Source organism: Pelodiscus sinensis, chromosome 17, assembly GCF_052426305.1.
Source record: "Pelodiscus sinensis isolate ZL-2025 chromosome 17, ASM5242630v1, whole genome shotgun sequence".
In the NCBI taxonomy this organism is placed as follows: Eukaryota; Metazoa; Chordata; order Testudines; family Trionychidae; genus Pelodiscus; species Pelodiscus sinensis.
The window spans coordinates 21052654-21074626 of record NC_143068.1 but is presented as its reverse complement, the minus strand read 5'-3'; the positions used below and the strand labels follow the sequence as shown (position 1 = coordinate 21074626).

The window sequence follows — 21973 nt, the reverse complement described above, 5'->3', positions numbered from 1 at the left end:
ATAATCTCTTCTGCTGTTACTCCCTGGTTTTATTTGGTTTGGATTTTAATAGGATGAATTTTGCAAATGCCCCAATCCAGTGCTTATAAAACATTTGTCTTAAATGGCCAGATTAAAAGATTTTGGAAAAAAAAATAACCAACCACTAACCACACAGCTCTGCTTAAAAACAGATGTTTTACCCCCTTCTATGCTGAACTAATGAGTCAGAAGTTTGGGAAAAACACACCAGACTCGGTAAAAGTTCTGTCCAGATTTTGAGAGTTGCACAAGTATAGTGCTTCCAGACTAAGGGAAGCCTCTCCATTTTATGCAAACTGTTATAGTTCTATTGACTTCAATGATCTGTCCCTTTGAGTCCTAGATCACATGTATCCCATTGAAGTATTCCCTGTAAATAAGGGAAGCAAGGCTTGGTCTTGTATGGGGAACATCAGTTCAGTAAGCCTGATCCCCAGATAGTATAAACCAGTGGTCCCCAACCTTTTGAGGTTGTCGGGCGCCAGGGGGCGTGGCCGTTCGCCCGCCGGGTGCCAGGGGGTGGGGACACTTGCGCGCCCGGGGGCGCCCCCCCCATAGCCGCATGCCCGGGGCCGGGGGGCCCCCCCATAGCCACGCGCCCGGGGCCCCCCCATAGCCGCGCGCCCGGGGCCGCCGCTACCGCCCCCCCGCAAGTGCCGTGCACCCAGGGCCGCTGCTTCACCCCCTCCCCCCCGAGCACCTGGCGGGAGCATGCAAATGCCCTCGCGGGCGCCATGGTGCCCGCGGGCACCATGTTGGGGACCACGGGTATAAACTAACAGCTTTATTGAAATCAATGGAGCTGCACCAGGGGTGGGAAATAATTTTTGACTGGGAGCCACTTCAGAAATTTTTAAAGTGGCACTGTGCCACCCTGGAAGGGGAGGAGCCTGAGGTAGGAGGCACAGGGACAGGACACTTCTATGTTTTCCCTGCTCAGAGACCCTGATTGCTCTGGGAGTGGGGGAGCGCATGAAGTCTTTGCCCCCGCTTTTCCCCCCAGATAGAACCTCCAGCTGTTCTAAACAGTTGGCATTTCCCTCAAGGTGTCCCTGCCCTGGCTGTCGGAGACTTCACTCACTCCACCCACCCCCAGGCCAATCAGGCCAAGTCTCCTTCCCTTAGAAGCGCCTCGCTCCTTGCAGGATGGGAGGAAACTTTGCACACTCCGCCCACCTCCAGGCCAATCAGAGCCTGGGGGCGGGGGAGTGTGCGAAGTCTCTCGCTCCCTGCCCTCGGGCGCACGGCACTTACAGTCAGCCACCAGGGTTGACTCTACGTGCCACACACTCCCTGGTCCTTAGGCCTTGATTGGCCTGGGGGCAGGGGAGCGGCAGGGCCTCCACGGGTGGAATCAACCAGATTGGCAGGCCAGATCCACCCACAGAGACCCTTTTGCCCACCCCTGAGCTACACTGATTTATACCAGGTGAGGATCTGGGCCTGCATCTGGATTGCATTTAATAGGCAAAACTAAGACTCTTATGCCTATTTTTTAAAGCACATCTTCTAGGGTTAGATGCAACTAAAACTCTGACTGGAGAAATCTGGCCAGATATAAAATTCTTTAAACTACTGCTGTGAATCAGTTGAGTCTTAAATATAAAGTATTTTATGCTGCTAATACAGCAACAGATAAGGTTTCCAGGATCACTACCACTCTTCCCAATCTTGCTTCCATCAAAGTCACTGGGGCTATGTCTACACTGGCGGGTTGTTGTGCCAGAAGTATGCAAATGAGGCTAAGCGTGGAATATCGCCAAGCCTCATTTGCATACCTAATGAGCTGCCATTTTTGCAGAAGAGGCTCTTGCGCTAGAAGGAGCTGTCTACACTACCCCTTCTTGCGCAAGATAAACCCTCTTGCGCAATGCCATTACGCTGATTATTTTCAGGAATAACGGCATTACGCAAGAGGGTTTTTCTTGCGCAAGAAGGGGCAGCGTAGACAGCTCCTTCTGGCGCAAGAGCCTCTTCCGCAAAATGGTGGCTCATTAGGTATGCAAATGAGGCTTGGCGATATTCCACGCTTAGCCTCATTTGCATACTTCTGGCGCAACAACCCGCCAGTGTAGACATAGCGTGGGAGTTTTGCCATAATTTCAGTGGAAGATTTCTGTAATCATAATTTGGCTTGTGCATTGGAAAAATGCATTTGTTATGGGCTTCTATAGAAAGGATGCATCACCATTTCCCCTAAGATTCATAGTTTAGTGCCTACCTAAAATCCATTCAGCATTTGTCTTTATACATTTCTTATTGACCTGTTTGCTAATACTACAAACAGGGTCTTTGACAAGAAATACTGCCTGCTCCATGAGAACATAACAACAGCAAAAGAAATATTCAGAATAGTGATAGAAATGTAGCCGTGTTAGTCTGGGGTAGTTGAAGCAAAATGCAGGACAATGTAGCACTACATTGTCCTGCAGAAATATTCAGCTTTGCAAAACCAAGTCATTGAAAAGGGTGGGGCAGAAGAAAAATGGGTGGAGAGCAGAGTCGAACAGTTCTGGATTGGAACATCTAGGAGCTACCCAATATAAGTGGTTAATAATGAAAATAAACCTTGGTTGGCTCAGACCCTTTTTCTTCTTAGCTCAGTGCTTATCTTTGTGATGGATGTAGTTAAACAAAGCCCACTTGAAAGAATGCTTAATTGCAAACAATCCACACAAAACGAAATACAATGAGTTACAACTTAAAGGTAATACACGTAACAAGATCTTAAAGCATGATGACTTGGGAAGCAGCTACTAAAAGAATACTATCTATCAAGATGCATGGGGTAGGATTGGGTTTGGCCAGTGGTCAATTAAAAAGTTATATAAAAACGTGCCTCTTTGTTTCTTTTTGAAGTAAAGAGACGGGATAGATTTGTTTTTAATATATTTTTATTCTGCTGTTTATTTTTAACTAGAAATTCAAGTCTTGTCTGTTCTATTATTTCTGAATTGATATCACAGGCTCCAAAGGATTAAAATCAGAGCAGTTGTAAGGGGCCAATCTTTTAAATATCTATTTCACTCAAACATCTGACTCGCAGTTGGGAAAAAAGATCTCTTTGTGACAGATTCAATACTCTTTGCATATTCAGTTAAGCGCTGAGAAAGTTCCCCACACTAATTCTCTGATCCTCCAAGGAATCCTCTAATTAAAACGAAAAAGATCAGATGTTATGTGCCTGATACTTCCAAGGATATAAAAAAATATGAAAATAAAACTTTATTTAAAAAATCTTGTTGGGATGTCTTTATATATCAAACAGAAGACATATAGGGCACAATTTCCTCCACAGATTCCCTTTAAGAAGCAAAGAAATGGTAACAGACTTCATAAACTATCATTGTTCTTTTAAAAAGTCCTAATAAACTGAAGAAAAATTGGTTTTCTTGTGATCAGTAGCCACTGTGACAGGAAACTGGACTGGGAGCAAAGAATTGCATATAGAGAACCTCATCAGCTGGCACATACTCTTCTGCTTATCAATGATTACTAGTGGCAAGACAATGGCCGGAGAAAAATAAAGTTCACATAGGTGTCAGACTCTTCTAATTATTTTATCAGTATAAATCACCCAAAACCCAATATAAGAAAAGCCTAAGCACAAGAGAGTCAGTTACAGAGAAGGAAGGAAAATAACTCTAAGTGCTGGACAGAGCTTGCTGGCAAATGGGTACAGTGTTTTCAAAAGCGGAACCAGCTAGGATCAACCACCTACAACATGTATTTTAAAAGCTGAAACTAATTTTTAAATGTACCTTGAATTATTATGGATATCATCAGCATACACCAGGGGTGGGCAATAATTTTTGACCGGAGGCCACTCCAAGATGTGGTCGAGGGCCGCACTTTTCCATGATATTTGTGGAGATGCAGGGTCTGGGATGGAGGTTGGGTGCAGAAGGGAGCTTGGGGTAAGGGACTGGGATGCAGGAGGGAGACTGGAGTCTGGGAGGGAGTTGGAATGAAGCAGGTGGTTGTGACCTACGTCAGGGGACTAGAGGGCAGGGGTTTGGGATGTGACCTAGGGTAGGAGGGGATTGTTATCTGGGGCAGGAGATTGGGGTGCCAGATTTGGGAGGGGGTATAGGTGTAAAAGGGGGACAGAGGATTTAGGTATGTTGAGTGGGGGGGCAAAGAGTTGGGGCAGGAAAGGGTGGGGGTGCAAGAAGCAGGCTGTGGCCAAGAGACTTACTTGTCAGCTGCCAAAATAGCCTTCCTGTCTACAGCACTTAAAATGTTCCAGCCAGCCTGTCTACCTGCCTGGCCATGTGCTTCATGAATAACTGAGCCCAGGAGAGGGAGCGTGATTCTTCTTAGCTGCCTGTTACTCCAATGAGCAGCTCCCAGGGTACGTCTAGACTACAGGCTTCTGTCGACAGAAGTTTTGTCGACAGATACTGTCGACAAAACTTCTGTCGACAAAGCGCGTCCAGACTACATTGAGTTCTGTCGACAAAGCAAGCTGCTTTTGTCGACATGGTAGTCTGGACGCAAAGGACAGTTTCCATTCAATAACACCTTCTGTCGACAGAAACTCTGTCGACAGAAGGTGTTATTCCTCGTAAAATGAGGTTTACATACGTCGACAAAACTGCTGAGTTCTGTCGACGTTATGTCGACAGAACTCAGCGGTAGTGTGGATGCAGGTATAGTTTTGTCGACAAAAGTCCACTTTTGTCGACAAAACTCTGTAGTCTAGACACACCCCCATTGGCCCGTTTCTGCCAGAAACCGGCCAATGGGAATGTGCTGGGGGCAGGGCGGCTCCTAAAACTTCTCCCCTTCCCTCCAGTTTCAAAACAGAAACAGAGCCTGGCAGCTGCATTTCTGCACGGCATATGGGGCTGCGGCGGAGCCTGCCAAGGGCTCCCCGCTACCTCCGTGGACCAGATCCGGTGGCTCGCCAGGCCAGATACAGCCCGTGGGCCATATATTGCCCAGGCCTGGCATACACTATTAGGGGAATGCACTTCAAAATGGCCTTTAATTTAGCGCGCACAGTCAATAGCACCTCTGTCCCCAAGTCTCTAAAGTCTATGAATCCAATTCTTAATTCCTTTCAGCGCTCAAAACTCTTCCTGCAACCAACAGTTATTCACAATATGGTCGTCTGTTCATTGTTTGGCTTTTAAAGAATCCATTCTTAGACCTTACCTACAGTAGAAAGTGTTGTTACTTTAATCATACAAGTGTAGATTTGAAAGGTGTCAGAGCCCTGTGCATTACCACTCCTATTCCCAGTGTCTTACTGGTATAAAAGTACCTATACCCATATAGCTTAGGGAACATCTACATGAGAAACACTATAGAACAAGAATGGACAAGATCCAGTCCTTGGGCCGTATCTGGCCTTCCAAGCTGGTTGATTCAGCCTGATCTTCTGCTCCCCTGCCCCCAGGCCAATCAAGACCTGAGGGGTGGGGAGTGCGCAAAGTCACTCACTGTTCAAAGCGGCTGGCGGCTCCCTCCCCCTACCATGGGAAACATACATTTTTTAAAAAGAAATGTATTTGAATAAATAAGTAGCTGAGCTGACATAGTTCAACTTTTCCAAACATATTATATTTGGGGTTAAAAAAAAGGATGGGAAATTTCAGACTCAAAGGACAATTTTGAGAAAACTATGCGCACTTGAAATAGAAATTTTAGACACCTACACATCACATCTACTGAAGGGCCCAAAAAAGAGATCTGAACAAACTAGTGGGAAATCTGGATCTGTTTGCAAAAATCACAAATGGTTTTGCCCAAATAGCTGCTGAATGAAAATTCTAGACATCTCCCAACATCTCTGGACATATGAAGATGTGTACATCTCTAGACCTATATTTTATACCTCAAATTAATTTCTAACCCTTCAGACAACAACTGAAATCTGAATTCTTTGCACACATAAAATTCTTATGGAAGTTAATTTAATTGTTATCTGAATAAAGAATGGATGATAACGGGCAGTTTTTTATCTTTATGGCTAATCTCACATGGTAATGTACAGGTATCTCAATTTGCCTCACCCTAAATGTGTGATATTGTAAGTGACAGTCCCAAAAATGATGAATCTCAAAAAAAAAATCATGCAAGAAACTTAAGATGATGCAGGATTCTGTCCATAAGCATAAGTAACTCTGACTATAATTTCAGTTACCTGTTTCCTTATTTTTTATATAAATAATTTTCAGCAACAAAAATGTCTGATATTTAAGAAGTATAGTGAAGTCTGAGGGACATGATTATAATAGTAAAATAAAAGTCAGGTTTTAAATGTAATGGAATGGGGAAAAGTTAATTGTTATATGAGATAAACACTTCTTAGTTTAAAGCTTTTAGGCTAATGTCTTCCAGACACACAGATGGAGAAGTTCTATACCAAATATAGAGAGGGTGAAATTCTTACCCTACTGAAGTCAATAGGATGCCATTAGTGTCAATCAGACAAGGATTTCACCTTTGTTTTCAGAGGGAAAATCATTGATGCTGCCTTCTTTAGTGCAAGGCTAGTAGGCAAGGAGCAAGGCTTTTCAAAGGCAAGAATAACAAAAAAATGTGAAAGTAGAAGAGCCATTTTTGTGGAGCTTGACCTGTTTACAATCTTCCCAGATGCTTTGGCTGGGCCTACAGGTCTAGAAACTTTTGCCAGTATAGTAACATCAGTTAAGGATGTGATTTGATTTTTAGTACATTTCTATACCAGCAAAAGTCCTACTGCAAATGCAGTTATACTGACACATAAGTGCTTTTGCTGGTTTAGTTTATTTCACTCAGGAAACCAGTATAAGCTATAGCATATATAAACTATACCTGCAAAAGCACTTTTTTTTTTTGGCCAACATAAGCTATGTCTACATTTGAATGGTTTGCTGACACAGCTATATCAGCAAACCTTTTCTAGTGTAAACTAGGCCTTCCCAGCTATTTTCCTTGCTGTGCTAACCTAGGCAGTGTGTGCAACTCCTGGATATGTATGCCCCCTCTATGGCAGGTAAAAGCCATGCAGAAGGAGTTAAGTAATCTATGTCACATTTTGCAACGTGAATTTGTAGCAACTGAAAGTAGGGCATGGTGCCTGTGACAGCTGTACAGTGCTATAGAGATGGTAGCACATATCTGCCTTTCCTCTTTGCACATGACATTTTCATACTCCTGATTACGGATGCAAAATCCTATTTAATGGGTTAACTGGTTAAACAATATGTTTAACCAGTTAACCGATTAAAGGGGAAGTGGGAGGGAGGGCTGGAGTGGCTCTCCCGCCGCGGACAAGAGCCACTCCGGCAAGCCAGCCAGCCACAGCAGCCCCTGCCTGCAGTGTAGGGGCCAGGCCAGGTCCATCACAGACAGGGACCATGTGGGGCTAGAGCAACCGCCTACCCATGGTGAGTGGGGAGCTGCTCCAGCCCCTCCCAGTTAAGGAAGAGGCTTACCAGTAACCAGTTAACCATTCACATCACTACTCCTGATCTTTCCCATGCTGCAACTGACTGCACAAGAAACTCAGTTACATAAATTCCGAGCCTTCTCATATGAGATAAATCAAAGTTATTTCCCATCAACATTCCCTCTTTTCATCAAAATGTATTGTCAACTGTTATAGGTTAGAACGTGTTAGAACTGTCACCATCAAAATCTGGTCTACACTTCCTTATTTTCAAAGAAACAACTGTCATTTGAAATTGCTTCCAAAGCACGTTGCAAGTGGAGCTAAATAAATCAGCTAGCAAAATGCACAGCTTTTCAAGGAAAAAAAGTTTACAAAATCCAGTCAGGATTTAATAAAAATGTCTCTGAGGTGCATAAATCATGTCCTTAATAGCGTATTCTTCAATTTCCAGCCCTGTATGGAGAATCTTAAAATGCTAACAGATGTAGGAAAGGAAAAGTACAATTCTCCCCACTCTTTCTGTCTCATATATACACACATACAAAAAACAACTATAGGCTCTGAAATATGTATACAATTTCTATACTTACCACGATAAAGACTATTCACTTGAAGGTCCTTCTCCCTTTAAATTGTTTCTGTGGCAACACATCTGGTACTGAAACTCTGAGCCAGAATGTTAACAATCTTGGAAGAAGTCAGCTATGTTATTGTTGTTATTTGTTGTCTGCAAGAATGTGAAGCATAGATAGCTCTGCAGACGCATGTGATCACATACCCTTTTCTGCCTCCACAGCGGCAGAATATTTGCTATTGATTCCCATGCTTAACTATAAAGGACAAGCCTGACATGTTTCTATTATCATTTTAAAAATAACCCCTGGGAATGTATTTTTAATCAAAATTAAGAATGTTTAGTTATCACCATAGCGTACGAGAAAGTCTCATGTTGTTTCATAGATGAGAGAAACAAAGATCTCTTCCTGATCACAGATACAAGTCTCCTGGATAATGAAGAATCTAGGAATACTTAGTACTTATCATTTTCCAAGGGTTGTATAAGCAAAAACTAATCCTTTCTATACTGCAGCATTATTACCATTTCACAGATGAGAAACCTGAGGCACACAACTTAGGCCAAAATTTTCAAAAGTGCCGAACAATTTTGGTGCCTCTATTTTTGGTTGTTTAGCTTGACACATGTAGGGCATGATTTACTGAGGTGCTGCTGAGCACAAATCCCACTGACATTAGCTGGATTTGTGGATATTTGAGTGCTACTAAAATGGCTGTGTATCTCAAAGGGTGTGTCTAGGCTACACCTCTCTGTCAACAGAGAGATGTAGATTAGGCACGTCGAAATTGCTAATGAAGCCAGGATTTAAATATCCCATGCCTCACTAGCATAAACATGTCCTCCTCTTTTTTTCGAAACAGAGTTTTAAAAAAAAAAAAATGGCAGTCTAGGCACAGCACTATCGAAAATAAAGCCTTTTTCAACAGATCCCGTAAACCTCATTTTTTGAGGAATACAGATCCGCGTCTAGACAGCCTTTAAAAAACAAACAAAAAAAAAAACACCTCCATTTTGAAAAAAAGCAGTGGCCATGTTTATGCTCATGAAGCATGGAATATTTAAATCCCGGCTTCATTAGCAATTTGATGTGCATAATTTGCATCCCTCTGTCAACAGAGGGATGCAGTCTAGACGTAGCCAAAGAGAGCCACCAGAAATTGAAGTCTGTACTCAAAACTGGTAAACAATTTAGAAGTTTAAAAAACAACTAATAGTCTTGCAGCACCTTAGGGTACATCTACACTGTACGGCTATTTTGGGATGCCAGAGGTTTCCCAAAATAGCTGCCCCATGTCTACACAGGCCATCCACTAGTTCAAAATATTTTTCAAAATAATGGGCGCGCTACTTTACCATCCTGCACGAGGGATACAGGATGGCTCGAAATAGCACTTTATTTCGAAATTTGGCACTGTGTAGATGTACCTTAAGGTGCTGCAAGACTATTAGTCTTTGAAATAGTTTCTGAATAAGATATGCAATTTGTGTAACGCAAACTGCGTATCTTATTTTGAGTTTAAGGTGTTGTGTAGACGCACCCTTAGAAATTAACAAAACATGTAGATGGTATCATGAGCTTTCATGGGCACTGAAGAAGTGGGTTTTGCCCATGAAAGCTCATGATACCATCTACATCAGTGGTCCCCAACCTTTAGAGGCTCCCAGGCGCCCGGGGGCGGGGGCGGGGCCACTCACGCACCGGGCGCCCGGGGGCAGGGCCGCATGTCCTGGGGCACGCCAGGGCCGGGGCCGCCCGAGCACCTTGTGCCGTGGGCCCGGGGCTGGCGCTGCCGCCCGAGCCGCGCGCCTGGGGCCGGCACCAGTGCCGCGCGCCCGCATGTGCCCCAGGGCGGGGGCCACCCAAGCGCCGCGCACCAGGCGCCGGTGCGTGTCGCACGCCTGGGGCTGGCACCTCCAGTGCGCCGCGCGCCGGGGGAGGGGCCGGCCCAGGTTGTCGGCGGGAGCACACAAATGCCCCGGCGGGCGCCATGGCACCCACAGGCAACGTGTAGGGGACCACTGATCTACATGTTTTATTAGTCTCTGAGGGTATGTCTACACTACCCCGCTAGTTCGAACTTCCCAGGCTTCATTTGCATAAGCCGGCCGGCGCCATTTTTAAATGCCGGCTTGTTCGAACCCCGTGCCGCGCGGCTACACGCGGCACGGGCTAGATAGTTCGAACTAGCAAGCCATTCCGCACTATCTGTACGCCTCGTTCTACGAGGCGTACAGATAGTGCGGAATGGCTTGCTAGTTCGAACTATCTAGCCCGTGCCGCGTGGCTACACGAACAAGCCGGGTTCGAACAAGCCGGCATTTAAAAATGGCGCCGGCCGGCTTATGCAAATGAAGCCCGGGAAATTCAAATCCCGGGCTTCATTAGCAAGTGCGGTATGCCTACATTACCACCCTAGTTCGAATTAGGGTGGTAGTGTAGACATACCCTAAGATACTGCAAGAATATTTATTGTTTTTTAAGTTTTTCCAGTTACTAACTAACTCAGCTACTCCTCTGAAACTTCAGAAGTTGTACCTCGAGCAACATATTCAAAGTTACACAAAAAGAGCAGGACAGAACCAGGAGCAGAACCCAGTAGCCTTGATTCCTACTCACATACTTTAACCACAAGGCTGTATTTCCTCGGTAGAGATATTTATTCTGATCTTTTCCCATCTTCTTTCCCTATTGGTTGTTATAATTAAGCAGCCTCTCAATAAGTATACTTACCACATAGTTCTGCTCTGAAATATCACTAACGTTTCATCCCAATGACTCTAGGTCAAATTATGGTCTCCCAGTGCCATGAAATCAAATTTGTTCAGTTAACACAGGGCTACTCAACACGCGGCCCGTGGACCGCATGCGGCCCACGGCCCTTTTGCATGCGGCCCACGGCGCCTTGAGCTGCTTCCTGGGCCACCTGCCTGCTTCATTGCTGGGGCTCCAGCGGCAGCGCAGAGCCGAGTGCCAAGCCACATATCTTTGAGCTGCCGGCCGGCAAGGGGGGAGCAGGAAGAGGTGGCAGCAGAGCACGCCTGCCGTGTCTGCCACAGCGGCAGCGCCTCTCCGTGAGCAGCACCATGTGGCACGGGTCTGACACAAGCCACGTCTGCGTGGGAGCTGCCGGCTGACGGAGGGGTGGGGGGAAGCAGCAAAAGGCGCAGCAGAGCACGCCTGTCGCATCTGCCACAGTGGCATTGCCTCCCCGAGCCAGGCCACGGCGGCGCATGCGCAGGAGCTGCTGAGGGCGGCAAGAGGCACATGGCAAGGCAGTGGCAGAGCTGGGCAGCGTTTTAGTAGTTAAATTCCTGGGCTGTCATTGCTCATTAAAAGTGCTGGCATATGGGTGGAAATCAGGTAAATATTGCATTTTATTAATATCAGCAGAACTGACTTAAATGGGGCCTGCATGTTGTGTAGTCTTGCCTTAATCTTTGTATTCAGGCCCGTCAGTGTGAAAGAAGCTATTTGCATATATTTGCAACTGCGCTTAAGTTGTGACCCTCGGCATGTGCGTGGGTATCGTTCTGGCCCACTGGGCTTCCAAAGTTGAGTAGCCCTGAGTTAACAAATAAGGAGATGGATGTTAGGGGTGTATTCTAAGTGCCAGGTTTCTTCAAATTCAGTCTGGGTTTTGATAGGCAAGCTAGGTTCTTTCCACTAATACATTATCACCAGTAACTATGACCCAATGAGGCCCATTAATGATCAAGTTAGGCTGCATTAGAGATTGAGACCCTGAAGCAAAAATTAATGGAGTTGGAACTTAATTCATAATGCAAGGGCCAGAACAGAATCCATTTCTCTTTCACTTAACTTATTGGCTCAGCATCGAGTAGCAGGAGTAAAATACATTGAAAACAAGGATTATTATAGCACACTTAAAATATGTTTTACAATCTTCTAACTTAAAACAGCTGAACCTACTCCTTGTTCACTTAAAATAGAAACTGTATGATTATAGCATTTCCAGCATCAGTGATGAAGAAAACAAAAATAATCAAAGTTTCTTCCCTCACTAATGACTGGCTGAATATCAATTTTCCCCTTGCACTTGTACTCCACAGAAATCATGGCTATAGGCCTTCTGTCTGTGAAGACATATTTGTTTAAATATTGGTACTTGGACTGAATCAACTGGCAGCACATGGAAAAGCTAAAAAAGGAAGATAAAATTGGCATTTCGGAAATAGCTTTGTATGTCCCTGTTGTGCTGCTGGAGGCACCATCTTCAGATCACAATTAAACTCAGGACCCTAAGCATGTGTAAAGAGTAAAGATCTGCAGATGCTTTTGCTCTCTGTATTACTTTGCGTTGTCATTAGTCAGTCATCATACAAAATCTAGTAGAGGGCAAACTACAGTTTGGATAATTACATTCTCGCTATTCACTTCTTTTTAGCCTTAAGACTTTTTAAACCAGACTTTGTACTTTTGGATCATTTAAGCATTGTACCCAAATGTATAGAAACTCTTTATATATTAAATAATTTTAACATTAGCTTTAATAAACATTGTAAACTAATATTACCTATCTATTTATTGACATTTATATATATATATAATATCTCCTCTAATTCCAATCCCCCTCTCCTTTGCTCCACCCAAACTTCATAATTAACAACTCACTTTAGGTCCTTCTTGCACATTTAGCTCCTTGCCTTATTCTACACAACTGTCTGTGCCTGGAATTCCCGTCCTGCATTTGTCCTCCATACCTCCACCCTGTCACCCCTCTAGCACTAGTCTACAAGATACATTTCCTATAATCCATCATCCATCCATCATCCAAGTAGACTGGATCCTGTAGGTGCTTTATAATTTTAAAAAGAAGACAACACTTCCCAGATTCTCTTTTGGGAGACTAGAGCCTGCATTTGCAAAGGGACACATTTCAGGGGGAGAATGGCATGGGGCTGGTAGAACAGCAGCTACATGGATCCACTAACAATTTCCCCTTCTGGAGGAAATTTTTAGGGAACACATCAACTTTAGCAATACATTCCCTCACAGTAAAGCCCAGGACAAATCCCGTTGTTTGGCCCATGATTCCCAGGTCTTGGTTCTGTCATCCACATACAGTAATTCCTCATTTAACACATGCCCGCTTAACACGTTTTCGCGATAGCACAATCTTTTTTAGGGAACGTTTTCTGAATTATACGACCGTCCCCGGAATAACACAATTTCCCCAGCCGTCCTGTTGCCGGCAGCTGCACGGGGCTTCCCCTGCCTCCGTGCAAAGCGGCGGAGGGTTCGCCACTCGCCACACCATTCCCCGTTGACTCCCCCTCGCCAGATGCCTTGCCCCCTCTCCTCCGCCCCCACTTGCACACCAGCAGCTGGGTTCCCCCAGCCAGCCCATCGCTGGCGGCTGCGCGGGGCTTCCCCCGCCTCCCTGCAAAGCAGCAGAGGGTTTCAATGGAAAAATTGACCCCGCATAACACGTTTTCACTTAACACGATCATTTTCTGAAACATATCTGTAGTGTTAAATGAGGAATTACTGTACAAATATTAAGTGTTTTGCTTCTGCTATAAACTGATTCTAAGGCAAAGCATATGACAGGGAAACTGGAGTTGTCATCCCAGGACAATCCACCAATCTTCTCAATCCAGTATGCTTGCTGTATAACTCATCCTTCAGAAGACCCCACCCTATACCTGGTGAGTTGTGCAATGTCATTTCACTTGCAGGGTATGAGGATCTTTAGTGACTCACTTCTCCAATCCTTGAGCAAACAAGTGGGATTTGACCTGCCATTCAGTAACATCAGGTTCATCCTGTCCTGGTGTGTGGATATGTAACCTCTTCTCTACTCTGCATGCAGGGCATGTGTCACTCACCCAACAAAATGAAATGAAGCACAAAGTTAAGTACAGCATGAGGAGGAGCAATAGCAACTCCAAGCTGGAGGTGTGTGTGAGGTGTTCTTCCATCCACCTTCCATTAATCAACACTGTCAAAGAGCTATTTTTAGAGCACGTCACTATGTTTAATTCCAAATATCCCTTAAGGTGAATAGCTTGTTATTCATCTATATAAATCCTCCTTTTGTTCCTACAAAGTTTTTCACTAATGCATTACAAAAAAAGTAATGAAGTCTCATTAATGGGTTTGACAATTATCCCCATTGTACAGCTGGGGAAACTGAGGCGCTGAGCAATCAGACTTGCTTCTGTTGCAGAGAATGGACCACAGGCATGTGGAATGCTCTGATCCCCTATGCTTCCCAACGCAAAATACACAACTTTTGTTTTCCCCTGTAGATTGACCTGCCTTATTTCATGATCAGTTCAATTTCCATAGGGCCCAAGTTATTGGAAATATTTTTTTACAGTGAATCTAAACGTGGTCAAAGGCAAAATGTAACTGGTCTGACCTCCCAAACCCGAATCTGTACTTATAAGCTAACAAAGTCTCCAGGCAGTGAAAAAAGTGCCGTTCAATTGTAACCCGCCTAGGAAATGGCACATCCAAAAGGCAGGCTGGAAGAAACAGGGGCCGGTGCCTCTGCCCTGTTTTTCCACCTGCTGCAGGCAGACACCCACCCCCTCGGGGCTCTCTAGCACGTGCATTTACACCCCCTTCACGTATCCGCGTGACTCCGGGCACCCCCTGTAGGTGCGTCCGCAGCCCGGCTGTGCCCCTCTTGCAGATGCCTGTACGTGGCTGCCGGGTGACGGTCCCTCTCCCCCGCCCGCGTGCCCGCACATCTCAGAGTGGCTGCGCCCCGGGGCGCATGCACACCCCCTGCAGGTGCATTGACCCCTCCAGCGCCTGCTGGATCTCCCCCCGCCCCCCATGGAAGCGGCTTTTTTCTTCCGGCGCCCAGGAGTGGGGGTGCCCCCGGGCGGCCCCCTAGCTCCCCCCCAGCCCTGCATGGGTCTGTCCTCCTCCCCCAGCCGCGCGGTGGCTCCAGTCCCACCTACCTTCAGCGCGGCCGGGACTGGAGGGACCTGGGCTCGCTGCCTTCCGCTGGGCGTGTGCCGCCGGCTGCCCCGCTCCGCAGCTGGCGCCCTGATAGCCGTCGCCTTATCGCGCCTGCCTGTCCCCGCTCGGGCCGCCCCACTCCCCGGGCTCCGCTTCCAGGAAGCCGCGGCTCTTGGGCTGCTGGATGCGGATCGCCCCTGTCCCGCTCGCTGCCTCGCTCCCTCCCTCCCCCCGCATCCTGGCAGGGGGGCTGGGAAAGTGCGGCGAGGCTCCAGCACATGCCGAGCCTGCGGTCACGGTCCGGACCCTCTGCTATTAATCAGGAAGCATCCCAGGCGCGGGCTGTTTACTCCAGGCCCCACCGTGCTGCAGGCTAATGGCAAACAGGCTGGGCCCTGGTCGGCTCCCTGCCCACCCGCACCCCGTTCCTTCCCCCTTCTCCTTTGGACTTTCCTTCCACTGCCCTTTTCTCTTCTCCTTTCTTCTCCCAATTGTTCTTCCACTTACCCCCTCTCTGATCCTTTGCCACCCCCTCTCCCATCTTCTCCCCCCCTTCCCTGTTCTCACACACGCTCCCCCTCTCCTCTGCCCACCTCATTCCTTTCTCTCAAGTTCATTTCTCCTTTCTGAAAGGGAGAGAACCTGGTTTGACCTCAGGTATCCTTGCAGCTAGCCCATGTTTGGCTCAGGTTCAGAGGCACCCATTGCCAGCTATACCCATTGTCAGTAACAGGCACCTTTCCTTCTGCAGACAGGCCAGTTTTGCACAGTTTTCACTCTTCTCTTGTCTTTGTCCTGGCACACTTTCATAGTACTCATAGAGGCTCCTAGGGTGACAAGCTGTGCATTTATAACCTACAAAATCCTTCCCATCCTCACCTCCCCCCCATACCACTTCCACACAAACACATCAGTTTTTCTTTTTAACAAAACCCTTTCAGGCCTTCTATAAACATCAGTTCCAAACACACAAACTAGTATTTCCCTCTTTGCAGGTCTCCTCCCAAACTAAATGTAGGCTTTAGAGCCACAATTTTGCTTTCACCTTGGTTTTTCTGTGCCATTTTTACAATGAAACCAAGTACCAGGCCTCTCATTATCACCACAGGAGTCTGGGCCCCATCCTGTGAGGTGACTGAGTTGCCTTTCATAGGAGCCGTAGGTGCTTAGCACCTGCCAAATTTGGGCCTTCTCAATTTGTTTAGGCCTGCTAGTGGGCTCAACACCATTCAAAACAAACAGGAGATATTTCATCCTGTCCCCCAGAATTTAAAAGCTTTTAAAAAAAAACCCACACATCCCTCCCCGCCTGCTCCACCAAAAAAGATTCTAAAAGCACCTAAGGAGAACAGGAGCAGTAAAAATAACCTAGTGACAGGGTTATTTGCTTTCTCACAAATGAAATTAATGGGTAGCAGGTTTAAAACTAATAAAAGAAAGTTCTTCATACAGCGTGTAGTCAACTTGTGGAACTCTTTGCCAGAGGAGGCTGTGAAGGCTAGGACTATAACAGAGTTTAAAGAGAAGCTAGATAATTTCATGGAGGTTGGGTCCATAAGAGGCTATTAACCAGGGGATAAAATGGTGTCCTTGGCCTCTGTTTGGCAGAGGCTGGAGAGAGATGGCAGGAGACAAATCGCTTGATCATTGTCTTCGGTCCACCCTCTCTGGGGCACCTGGTGCTGGCCACTGTCGGCAGACAGGATACTGGGCTAGAAGGACCTTTGGTCTGACCCAGTACGGCCGTTCTTATGTTCTTATGTACAAGCTCCCCTGGGAAGCAGATTAATACTTTCTTCATGGCAGAGAGATGTGTCTTGAGGAACGAGTTGAAAGAGCGGAGAGGTGGTACTTCTTGTGAAGTTGTTTATGAGAGGCATTTCAAGCCCAAGAAGCTTCATGAGGGAAGCCAAGGAAATAAGTGGAAGGAGACAAAGGCAGAAAAATAGGAGGTTCTTGTTGAGCTCCAGGGCTGAGTGGGTATGGAAAACAGGAGGAAGTAAAGATTTGAGCAGAAGGGGAGATTGCACCAAATCTTAAACATAAGGGGGTCCAGAACATGATTCAAAAGGCAACCAGCAGTCAGTGTGGAACAGAATAGTGAGAATAACTAGAGTTCCTTTAGAACTTCCAGCAAGAGACACCACCAGTACATGGGGGCAATAAGGATTGTTGAAAGTTGCATATTCTGTTAACAGTTGTCATGTTGATTACCCGCACTGTGTTAGTTTTTATAATCAGTCACACTTATCACAAAATAATAACACAAAATAACAACTCAATGCCAAATTCTTCTTTCAAATACTTGCATACAAACAGACCAAATGCTGCTGTGAGATCTGCTTGCTGTCCTCCCCTCATCCTCTACAAACAAGGGCAAAATCTAACCCTCACAGAAGATTCCATATATAAATATCTGCACATCAACCCTATAAACCCATGTTTATTGAGATAACACTCTCTGCTGAGAAATTTTCATTTCCTCCTTAACATGGAACTTCTTCGTATTAACTTCATGGACCAGACACTCATAGACATAGCTTCATTGATTTCAATGTCCATGTGCCTGTTTAATTTGGCCCAGTGTGTTCCCATTCTAATTCATTTCTTAGTGATTATCTTCATTTGCTGTATCTTCCTTTGGTGTGCTTGTGTTAGTTGTTGGTTTTCATTTTTTTTTTACTGTATTATGGACTATTTGGTGTCTGGTTCTGTTCATATTTTCCTTTTCCACAATCTCCTAATAAAATGCTCAGCTACAGATTTTCCAAATTGAACACGGATGTTCGAACAGCTAATTAGGAAGCTGGATTCAAAGTGAATTCTAAAAAATGTAATAATTTACATACTCTTGAAAACAATGGATGTATGGCTACAATTTATTGTTGCTGGCTGATCATGCACTCTTTTGGAATTCACTTTAAAAAGCAACATATGTTTATTTTTTCCTGCATATAAAAGAGCAAATATTTTATATTTGGAACTTTTATTACATTTATAGCAAGAAAATGGAAGTATTTAAATCGTGACACATCTCAGGATATATTTGCTAATACGATCTCAAATAAATGTTAGCATTTTTCGTCCAAAGATCATCAATTACTTTACAATATTAATTAACTGAGTCACATAACACTCATCAAGAAGTATGCAAGGGTTAAATAGAGATTTCTCAAAAGAGAAAAGTCAGAGGATGTCAGCAATATGAACATGTGAGAAACCCCTTCCTAGCCTCACCAGTGATCTGACATCACCAGCTGGACAATTACCATAATAGAACTTTTCTAATGAGTTCAGTTTGTAAACCCACTTAACTATATCAGTGCAAATTGCTCTTTGAACACTCTTATTTCAGTCTGGAGTATCCTATGTGGATTTATTATTTAAATAAGTACATAAACTGTGTGTGGATCAGCCCTTAACTTTCAGATCCAGGAAGGTAGTTAAAACACTTCCAAGAGCTTTAAAACACATGAAAACTCTAATTTGCTTAAGTACCTTCCTGAATTGGAGCCTTTGTATGCTCATGTCATCTCTTGAGAGCTGGACACATGGAAAAGGATGAATTACTGCAGAGGGAAGGTCAGGATTTCTTCTGAAAGCCCAAGGGAGCTGCAACAATGGCGGAACTCCCATAAACCAAATGTGTCGTAAAAGTGACCTGCAGGGAATAAAAGGGATTGTGTCTTTTTGGTCTTGTATGAGATAGATATAGATACATATGGAGAGAAAGAATGGATTGTGGTAACAAAATGGTTAGTAAACAGCAAACGTTCTGTTATTTCAGTGTTAAAATGTGCATGCCCACATTTAAATTCACTTGTTATAAAATGGGTATGATCTGTTGATGTATATTTCTCAGTTACATTGAGAAATAAAATTTCACAGATCTGAACTGAAAATGTATAATCTATGGTTTCTATGTAGTCTTTTAAAATGCATTAGCTTTTACCTTCTTTACCTCTTAAATAGCAAGAGGTTAAATTAGAAAACAATCTTAATTATAAAATGAGTTATTGTACTTTGAAATAATTATTTTTATAGATATAGGCTAATGCTATAATTAACAAGTAAAATTATATTTAACATAATTCATATCTACCCACATAAACCAAATATATTTAACATTCATTCTGAATATATTACATGTATGACTTCATCCTACTAAATCTAGCTGAAATTACAAGAGGCACAAGTAATGTGAATATTGCCCTCTACTGGATATTTTTTTAATTCCCTGTACAATCAGTGTACTGTAATCAATAATGAAGTAATGTCAAAAAGACCTGCCAAATTTAATCTAAAGGGAGACTCCTTTGTTTTTTTATTAATTTAAAAGAAGTTTAAAAGCATATCCCTCTTATGCAGAAGGATTTTTTTGTGTGTGTTTGCAGTGAGACATTACAAATCTCAGACCAACAGCAGATATGAGACATATTACATTCCATACTTAATCTTCTGTGAGAGCTGGTATATCACATATGCACTGTAATACCTTTGGGTATGTCTACACTACCCTCCTAGTTCGAACTAGTTCGAATGTAGGCATACCGCACTTGCAAATGAAGCCCGGGATTTGAATTTCCCGGGCTTCATTTGCATAAGCGGGGAGCCGCCATTTTTAAATCCCCGCTTGTTAGAACCCCATGTGGCGCGGTTCCACGAGGTGTACCGGTAGTTCGGAATAGGAACCTAGTCCGAACTACCTAGTTCGAGCCCCGTTCGAACAAGCGGGGATTTAAAAATGACGGCTCCCCACTTATGCAAATGAAGCCCGGGAAATTCAAATCCCGGGCTTCATTTGCAAGTGCGGTAAGCCTACATTACCCCGCTAGTTCGAACTAGCGGGGTAGTGTAGACATACCCTTAGGCACCTAAAACTGTGTTAAGGATACAGGATCAGACTGTGAATTCAGTTACACCGCTGCAAATCCAGAGTAATTCCAATGAGTGCGAATCCTGGTCTTATTCTACTCAGTGGCAGATTTAGAGTTAGTGGGGCCCTGTGCTCAACTTCATTTTTGGGGCCCTCCTGGGAACCCAGCCAAGAAAAAAGAACTTTCACACTCTTCCTGCCCCTTCCATTTTCATTCTTTTTTCTTCCTCCTCCTCCTCTTCCTATATTTCTGACTTTTTTTCACAGACCACTTGAAAGTTGTTGAGGGTCTCGGTGGACTTCTTAATGATCTTTCCAAATATTGTTTGTACCATCAGCTAACTATTGTAAAGTACTTTGGATAAGAGCGCTTTATAAAAAAAACCCACAATGACCTTTCCTCAGTCCACCTGAATGGAGTTCTCAGAGCACAGTTTGAGAACTTCTGGTCTAGATGAAAGCTCATATTTGCATTAAGCTAACTTGAACAATGTATAAAAATAAAATGTCTAGACGAGGCATGAATAGAAAAATAAAAGTTAATTTCCTCTGAAAAAACTTATTCAATGTGGGGAAAAAATTATTCAGATAGCTTTCTTTCTACACTTTTTCTTTACAAAATCATCAATTAAGTCATTGTAAGTAATATTTTGTAAAAGGCACTTTCAATTGTCAATATTGCTGACCATGTCAAATGTTCCTGACTCATCACATTTTGCAAATAATTTGTAATTCATTTCAATACAGACAAAGAATGTTCATCAGAAGCATTTGTGACAGGTATTGTTAAAATATTTTCAGAATGGTTTCTACATTCAGAAAGGTTGCTTGAAAACTATCGTGTACAAGTCTATACAAATAAATTGGCGATCTTGAAGCACAGACCTCATCATTTTCTATAAAATGAATGAAATGCTTCACTTCATTTTCAAAAAGATTTGTGTCTATGTCCTCTCAGTAGAATTCACTTCATTTCTTACAGAAGTGGCTGCTTCATCCATACTTCTGCCAAAAACATGCAAAATAAATCAACAGTTTTCTTTAGATATTCACCACTACTTTGCAATTGCCCTATTATTGTGTCACAAATAACATTGACAGGCTCAACAATGATCTTCACTTTCCCTTTTAAATTGATTTCATTGTGTCTTGTTTCATCAAAAAATAACTTCCTGGTTTTTTATGCTTCTCATCAGCTTTATTAGAGGAACCTATATTTTCTGTTACTTTTAGCGTCTCTGCTTCTACAGACCTATAGTCATTTCAAATTTCCATGACAAAACTTATAACTGAGGCTAACAATTGTGCAGCATTCAATAAATTTGTATCACCTTTTGCAGTGATTTGCTGATGGCATTAATTCTTTGAAGTGAACAGTTTCACAAAATAATAAAAACAGCAATATATACTTTTCAAACTTTTCTGCTAAGGATTTTGCTTCAGTTTTCGCATGTGGTTTTCAGAACGTGATGTGGCTATGTCTAATAACTTTCTCTTTATAACATCATAGTTCATTTTCAAAGCCAAAACAGCATCTCTACAAGCAGACCTCCTGGTGTCAAAAATCCTTTTGACTGTCAAATGTTTTCCATTTGCCTGCTCCAAGTGTGATTGTAGCATACTCCGCCGATGTATGGAAAACTAACAAAAAAAACAACGTGTTTTGAACAAAGTAAAAAAATGAGTAGCTCCCTTACAAGATGTGGCTGCAGCATTGCAGATTAAATTTAAGGAATGGCTGGAACAGAGTATGAATAAAGCAGAAGGATTTGAATTTGCATTGTTCTTTCTTGCCTATTGACCTGAGTATTTTCCTGCCATATTTGCAGCATTATCAAAGCTCTGCCCACAACTATTTTTTATGTCCAAACCTAAATTTGCAATGATTTCCAAAAGCATTGTCTCTAGACATTCAGAAGTGTGGGATTTTAGTGAGACAAAACAAAGAAATCACTCTACAACTTTACCATTGCCAGTCACATCTTGAAATTAATGTTAATTTGTCTACATGACTCACATCTGGTGTTGAATTGACTATTATGGAATAGTATTTGGCATCCTTTACTTCATCAGTGAATTGGTTTCTGAGCTGCTTGCCATGAGGGCGGGGGGCTGGACTGGATGACCTCTCGAGGTCCCTTTCAGTCCTATTATTCTATGATTCTATGATTCTAAGGA

The 21973-nt window shown here is 43.8% G+C and overlaps 1 protein-coding gene across 3 annotated transcripts in view; it reads right to left on the bottom strand.

The window, feature by feature from the left end:
- RIPOR3 (RIPOR family member 3) overlaps positions 1-15278 on the bottom strand; it is a 79035-nt gene extending 63757 nt beyond the window's left edge. The window contains exon 1 of one of the 3 annotated variants that reach the window (XM_089769683.1): positions 14919-15278. The gene's annotated coding sequence lies outside the window, so the exon portion shown is untranslated. Of the gene's footprint in view, positions 1-7995; positions 8146-14918 lie in introns of those variants that run through there. The other 2 variants (XM_075901202.2, XM_075901204.2) reach the window with 2 other exon arrangements.
- Between the last annotated feature and the right edge of the window lie 6695 nt (positions 15279-21973).